The sequence below is a fragment of the Heptranchias perlo genome, chromosome 8 (genome assembly GCF_035084215.1).
Source record: "Heptranchias perlo isolate sHepPer1 chromosome 8, sHepPer1.hap1, whole genome shotgun sequence".
NCBI classification, from domain to species: Eukaryota; Metazoa; Chordata; class Chondrichthyes; order Hexanchiformes; family Hexanchidae; genus Heptranchias; species Heptranchias perlo.
In genome coordinates this window covers 63,164,687-63,173,125 of record NC_090332.1, presented here as the reverse complement: position 1 = coordinate 63,173,125, position 8,439 = coordinate 63,164,687, and positions in this window count along the sequence as shown.

The window sequence follows — 8,439 nt, the reverse complement described above, 5'->3', positions numbered from 1 at the left end:
TCAACCCAATCCTCATACAATCTCATGGCTCTATCTCATACTCACCCTCTCATGCGTCTCTTTCACGGTCAGCCTCACTCAACCTGACACTACCTGTGCTGCAGCCACAGGGCATGCATCACATATGTGCAGTAGGCAGCGTAAGGCAAACGTGTCGTGAGTATGAAGGGGATGCACAGGGGTGTTTGAGGGTTTGTCATGGTTTTTACTTATATTGAATTTCTGACCAACTCACATTACATATTATATTGGCACCACTACTGCCACGTCTTTGCGAATCTTGTCTGGTTTGTGCAATAATGCCCTTTCCTGAGGATCACTATGAAGACCCACAACTGATGCCACCCATTGTGTCACTGCAGAGTGGGTGTAGGTGTATTTGCAGGGCTCTTTTGTGCAGACGGCTGAGAGACGTCGGCGATGTCCCCGGTGGCACCCTGGAAGGATGCGGAGGAGAAGTTGTTGAGGGCAGTGGTGACTTTGACAGCGACAGGTAAGAAGATGGTGCTCGGGCCAGCCAGGAGCAGCTTGGCATGAAGGAGGCTGCAGATGTCTACGACTACATGTCGAGTGACTCTGAGCCTCCGTGTGCACTGCTGCTCAGAGAGGTCCAGGAAACTGAGCCTCGGGCTGTGGATCCTGTGGCGAGGGTAGTGCCCTCTGCGATGCATCTCTCTCTGCGGTAGCCCTCCCTCCTGCTGTACAGGTGGATGTGTCACAGCACTCTGTTGTGGAGCTCCACGTGTCAGAGGTGGACGGCGTGGATGGCGAGGCTGGTGAGGCTGGTGATGCTGTTCGCCCTCCGAGGAGGTCATGACTGCAGCTACGGCGGCCCCCATCCGGAAGAAGTACATCTGAGGGGGTCCGCAAGGTAGGTACATGTGTCTGGACACCGGGCGCGTTACCCACACCCCCCGCCGTGAACCCGCTGCCATGGTAATATGGGGCCCATAAACTCACACACACACAAACACACATACACAAACACCCCTACACACAAACTCCCCTACACACAAACTCACACACACACACACACAAACTCACACACACACACAAACACACACACACGCCTAAACACACACCTACACACCCCTACAAGCACACCCACACACAACTACACACACACACCTACACACATACAAACTCACCCCTGCACACACACACACACACAAACACACACATAAGCCGCAATTCCACCCCCCCCCCCCCCACCCTCAGACAACTCCAAGCTATCACCTCAGCATAGTTCAAAGAAGTTTCCAGTTCCAGAGCATAGGCTGAAGTGGCCGTTGGCAATTGTATGGCAGGTGGAGCAGGAGGAGGAGGTGGATGTGGAGTGGGCAACCTGGGAGTGTAGGGAACACAAAAGGTGCACAACTTAAATCAGGTCCTAACCCAGGCAGGGTGCGTACCACAAGAGAGCCATCTACCTGGGCACCATGGATGAGGAAGCTCAGGTCTACCAGGTGAATTTGACTGAGGTATTCCATCTGGTCCACAAAGACCTGCAGAGACAGTCGGCCATCTCCAATGCACTAACAGTGTCAGTGAAGGTCTCAACAGTTAGGCCAAGGTTCCTCCCAGGCACCCACAAGGAGTCAGCCATTTTGACTTCTGGACAACTGACACTTTCTTCACAATGAAAGAAGGTATATTAAAAATGAGTTAATTTTATTTAGTTGTTGAATACTATTTGTGTATGTGTCAAATTATGGGGGGAAATCAGAAACTGTGGGACTGTGATTTCCTGACCAGCACTCCCTGAGAGCATCCTCCTCCCAGCTCTATTTGATCAGGGAATCAGCCCTTAGATTCCCAGATCAGTCTGCCAACAATGCAATAACACGTGAGCCTTTCACAATTAGCACAGGTTGGCACAGTGACGGCAGCAGTAACTTACAGACCTCTAGTTACTGAATCAAAAAGGGTGAATAAGGTTGGATTAGTAGAGACTGGATGTAGTGTACTTCAAAAGAAAATATTGCTGCTGTTAGTTAAACCCATCCTGGGCTCTGGTGACCGAACGAGAGTAAAGATTTTACTGCCCTGGAGAAGGTACAGAGCGGATCGGTAACAATAGTGATTACGGTTTCAGGGAATGGAGTTATGAGGAAAAATGTACTTTCTTCAAGAAAGGCACTTCAAAGTGACCTAACAGAAGTTTTCAGAATTCTGAGGGGAAATTGGTGAATTTTATTCAGCCAAGTTTTTCACCTTTAAAATGTGATTTCCAGTATCTTTAGTACAGGTTGGGTGCTAGAAGCCAGTGGGCTGCCTGCTTCAATACAACAATGGCAAGACCCATTCCGAGGAGGGAGGAAATCAATAACTTGCTTCGGATAAATGCCAAGAGAGCTCCTTGGGTATCTGACACAATTCAGAATCACTTCACGTAACAGAGAAAGGACCACATCTCTATCACTATGACACAGAGCACCCTAAGGGAAATAATCTTGTGGTTCGATAGGGAATGATGCAGCTCAGGTAATGTTGCTCTTTCATGCATGAGTTGATATGAGCTGACATTTCCTCTGGCCCTCTATGGATTTGTCTCTAAAGTAATACCGAAATATCAAGGCAAAAATTAAGCTTAATTGTAGCACATTGGGCTGATTAATCTCAGGGCTGTAATTGTTAACTTTGATATTTCTCTTGGCATGTCTTTTTGATTAGGGGACTTTGGTTTTTTTTATTGGTTAACATATGCCTCATGGCATCTCACCAAAAAATAGCCATGAGCTGGACCCTCTGATAAATTCCTGGCCTCGATTTTAGCTCCCCCAGCCCTGACCCTAACCCGACCCCATTCCTATCCATTTAAAATTTAACAAATACAAATCAGGCCATGGACAGGCTCCCACAAAAGGCAGGCAGAGGCTTAATTAACATTCATAATTGCGGCAAGATGACACCATCGACGCCATGACCTAATTTTAACAGTAAGTGAGTGGGAGACCCGCACTGTAGGATTCCTGGCAATAGATCCGAGGTGGGAGATGCTGACTGGCCCAGGTAAATGCAGAAGATCAGCTCTTTTTACAACAACACCAGAGGGATCTGGTGAGGATAACATAAGTCTGAAGATTAAAGAATTAGGAAATGAGAGTAAAGGTCAGACCAAGGTAAGGAATAAGGGTAACATTAACGGTCAGGGAACAAATACAGTTATAGAACATAAATAACAATGATTGTTAAAAATAAAGTGAGGGGAACAATTATTAAAAACAAATGAAATTGCCTATACAGCAATGTGCACAGCACCCGAAACAAAACGGGGGGACTGGGGGCAATAATTCATAGCGAGGAGCCAGATGTGGTAGAGATAACTGAAACAAGGGTACAGGACTGGCAGTTAAATATTGCAGGATATAACGTATTTAGAAAGATTAGGGCAAGAATAAGGGGGTGGGGTAGCTGTACTAATTAGGGACAACATAATGGCAACAGAAAAAAGGAACATAAGTAACATTACGATAGAAACAGAATCCATATGGATTGAGACAAAGGATAAGAAGGGATCGATCATGTTAATAGGTATATTCTACAGACCACTTAATGGTGCAAGGGAAGTGGAGAATGAAATATGTGGGGAAATTTATGAAATGAGTAAAAGACATAGAATAATAATCATGGGAGATTTCAACTACTCCAAAATAAACTGGCAAGAAGAGGTAGAGAAATGGAAAAAGGGAATGGAGTTTTTACAGTGTGTACAGGACTCCTTTTTTTTACCCAGTGAGTGAGAAGCCCGACAAGAGAGGAATCACTGTTGGATCTAATAATGAGAAATGAACCAGAGCAGACGAGAGAAGTAAGTGTAGAAGAACATTTAAGCAATTGCGATCCTAATATAATAAGACTTAAAATAACAATTGAGAAAGACAAAGACCAAAGTAATAGATTGGCAAAAGCTAATTTTGAGGGGATGAGAGTGGAACTAGAGAAGGTAAACTGGAAAAAAATTTGACAGACAAAGAAATAGAACAGCAGTGGGAAATATTTAAAACAGTGATCAGTAGAGTTCAGGAGAAATATATTCCTCTAAAAAGCAAGAACAAACTAGTCAATAATGAAACACCATGGATGAATAAAGAGATTAGGGTAAAACTGAAACTAAAGAAAAAGGGATACTCTAAGTACATGGACAATGAAGGAGAGGATGACAAATGGGAATACAAAGAGGTTAGGAAAGAAGTCAAAAAAACAATTAGGAAAGCAAAGAGGAACTATGAAATTAAATTATCGAGGAATATAAAAAGAAATAATAAAGTATTTGACAGACACATAAATAACAAAATAGAAATCAGGATAAGGATGGGGCCACTAAGGGATGCACACGATAAACTCACAGGTAATGACAGCGAAATGGCACAAGGTGGGCATGACATTAGAAGAACAGATCAAAAAAGATATAAAAACAGTTAAGATAGAAATGGGGGAGATAATTGATAAACTAATCAAACTTTGAAAGGATAAGGCCCCTGGGCCAGATGGATTACATCTGCAAATATTAAAAGAAGTTAGGGAGGAGATAGCAGAGGCACTATTACATATAAAAATTCATTAGAAAAGGGAATAATGCCAGAGGACTGGCAGACAGCTAATTTTATTCCTATATTTAAAAAGGGAGATAGAACAAGTTCAGGGAACTATAGACCAATTAGCTTATCATCGGTGGTAGGAAAGATAATGGAATCTTTACTCATAGATCTAATAGAAAAACATGTAGAAATCAAAAACATAATAAAGAATAGGGACGGATTTCAAAAGGGAAAGTCATGCTTGACCAACCTTATTGAATTCTTTGAAGAAGTAACAGAAAAAGTAGACAAGGGTAATGTAGTAGATGTAATATATTTGGATTTTCAAAAGGCCTTCGATAAGGTACCGCACTGTAGACTCATGACTAAGGTCAGAGCATGTGGAGTCAGGGGACAGGTAGCAGAATGGATAGCAAGCTGGCGACAACACAGAAAACAGAGAGTAGGGGATAAGGTTTTCTACTCAGACTGGCAAAAGTTGGGAAGTGATGTTCCACAGGGATCAGTGCTGGGACCATTGTTGTTCACCATTTACATTAACGATTTGAATTTGGGAATTGGAAGTACAATTTCAAAATTTGCGGACGACAAACTTTGTAGTTAATACAAAGGAGGAATGCTTCAAAATGCTAGAGGACATTAATAAACTTGTGGAACGGGCATGTAATTGGCAAATGAATTTCAATATAGATAAGTGTGAGGTGTGCATTTTGGTAGAAAGAATAAGGAGGCCATATACTGCTTGGATAATAAGAGTCTGAATGGGATAGAGGAGCAAAGGGATCTCAGGGTACAGATACACAAGCCACTAAAAGTAGAGACAAGGCCATAAAAAAAGGCAAATCAAGCACTGGGGTTCATTTCTAAAGGGATAGAATTGAAAAGCAGAGAAGTTATGTTAAACTTGTATGGAACCTTGGTTAGACCAAACTTGGAGTACTGTGCGCAGTTACGGTCTCTATGTTATAGAAAGGATATAGAGGCACTGGAGAGGGTGCAAAAAAGATTCACAAGGATGATAACAGAACTGAGAGGATATACTGAGCAGGAAAGGCTGAACAGGCTGGGGCTCTTTTCTCTAGAAAAGAGAAAGCAGAGGGATGACCTGGTAGAGGTCTTTAAGATAATGAAAGGGTTTGATAGGGTAGATGTAGAGAAAATGTGGGGGAGTCGAAAACTAGAGGTCATCAATATAAAATAATCGCTAATAAATCCAATGGGGAATTCAGGTAAGAATGTGGAACTCGCTACCACAAGGGGTAGTTGAGGCAAATAACATAGATACACTTAAGGGTTAGCTAGATAAGCACATGAGAGAGAAAGGAATAGAAGGGTATGCTGATAGGATTAGATGAAGTAGGGAGGGAGGTGGCTCATGTGGACCATAAACACTGGCATTGACCAGTTGGGCTGAATGGCCAGTTTCTGTGCTGTAGTTTCGATGTAACTCGATCTTCACTGGTTTAAAGCTTCCACTGAGGGAGAAAATTCAGCCAAAGACTAAAGCAGTAGTGGATTGGTATCCCACAGCCTAAATTCAGGGCCTCTTTTCTAGAATGATCTCTTGCCCTGTTGTTGGCAGCATTTCCTCCTTTCATTGGGAGGGGTGCGATGTGTATGACAGAAGCATTAATTGGAATATTGTGCCCAGACGAGCTAACTTGCCTGATTCATGGACTGCCAAGGTTTCCATCCACTGATTTTAACGGATGGAAAATCGGACAGGCTGCGAATTGTGTGCGCTAAATTCGCACTTATATTACGATCAGCATTTCTGTCAAAAATGCAGGAGCATTAATTTGTAAAATCTACCCCCATGATTGCTCATGTGTTGGTAATATGAGAGAACAGCTGCATCAATGGGAGCCAAATTAAGCCCAGGAAACTGCTGGAGCTTTAAGGCCCCTTGCCTTTAATGAGCAGCAAGGAAATCCCAAATAAAGGCCACATAACGATATCTAATTGCAGTCAGGAGGTGGTGAGAATTAAAGAACATGTTGTGAAGACGTTGAACCATTTGAAATAACTAAATATAATTACATTGCACATCCTTTGATCTTTTATCTCTCACAGTGTACTTTGCTGTACTGTTGACTGCATGTGTTCAACAATAAGAATCTATTTAGAAATTTCTTTTGGTTTCTTGAAGATGAAGGATGTGATAGGCTACAAAATCCACAAAAACAAGAAAAGGAATCATTCTCCCCCTCCTTCTCGTCCAACATCGGGCCTAAATCCTTAGACGGGCTCCACTGCCATCGGTTTTGGCTATGTACACCTGGTGAGGTCAGACATAACTCTGCCGATGCTATGTGGACTGAGAGCATGGGAGCAGGAACTCCTGACGTAGGAAGCCCCTCCTTGCCTACACCCCTTTGCGTTGATGGCCTTGTAGGGGTGGGCAGAGGCTCCTGCAGTTGCTGAACTGATCACAACACATTTATTGCACTGTTACTGTTATTATCCAGATTGACAAACCAAAGGATCAAAAGTCACAATTCTCTCAGTGGTGTATCCTAGAAAATAAATATCTGTCTTCAATGCTCACATTTCTGTTCATTAATTTCTAAATCTGCTACTTTATTAAATGTGCTTTCAGGCACTTTAAGATTTTTCCTGAAGTTTAAGTGTTAGGATTTTGAGCAGAAGTCATAACCCAATGCACTTTCAGTGTAACTACTTAGGAACATAGGAACAGGAGTAGGCCATTCAGCCCCTCGTGCCTGCTCCGCCATTTGATAAGATCATGGCTGATCTGCGATCTAGCTCCATATACCTGCCTTTGGCCCATATTCCTTAATACCTTTGGTTGCCAAAAAGCTATCTATCTCACATTTAAATTTAGCAATTGAGCTAGTATCAATTGCCGTTTGCAGAAGAGAGTTTGAAACTTCTACCACCCTTTGTGTGTAGAAATGTTTCCTAATCTCACTCCTGAAAGGTCTGGCTCTAATTTTTAGACTGTGCCCCCTACTCCGAGAATCCCCAACCAGCGGAAATAGTTTCTCTCTATCCACCCTATCCGTTCTCCTTAATATCTTATAAACTTCGATCAGATCACCCCTTAACCTTCTAAACTCCAGAGAATACAACCCCAATTTGTGTACTCTCTCCTCGTAACTTAATCCTTGAAGTCCGGGTATCATTCTAGTAAACCTACGCTGCACTCCCTCCAAAGCCAATATGTCCTTCTGAATGTGCGGTGCCCAGAACTGCTCACAGCACTCCAGGTGCAGTCTAACCAGGGTTTTGTACAGCTGCAGCATAACTTCTGCCCTCTTGTACTCTAGTCCTCGAGATATAAAGGCCAGCATTCCATTAGCCTCATTGATTATTTTCTGCACCTGTTCATGACACTTCAATGATCTATGTACCTGAACCCCTAAGTCCCTTTGGGCATCCACTGTTTTTAACTTTTTACCATTTAGAAAGTACCCTGTTCTATCCTTTTTTGATCCAAAGTGGATGACCTCACATTTGTCTACATTGAATTCCATTTGCCACAGTTTTGCCCATTCACCTAATCTACACAGCTTACAATGCCACCAATCTTTGTGTCATCGACAAACTTAGATATGAGACTTTCTTTGCCTTCATCTAAGTCGTTAATAAATATAGTGAATAATTGAGGCCCCAGGACAGATCCCTGCGGGACTCCACTAGTCCAAAAGTTGCTGTCCGAGTTGCGTTGCTCCGCCGTCAGCTTCGTGAAAACGCCATCTCGCTGTCTGCCTCACCATTGAAATACATTGAACGGCGTGAATTTGCTGTATTTGTGTGGTAGACACAAACTAAACTCACCACAGAAAGTTAAGTCTTGTCATTTCAGTCTAAGGACCCTTTTAATGATGTGATAAATATTAATTACTGCCAGTCAACCTCTCTAGCACTGAAAATT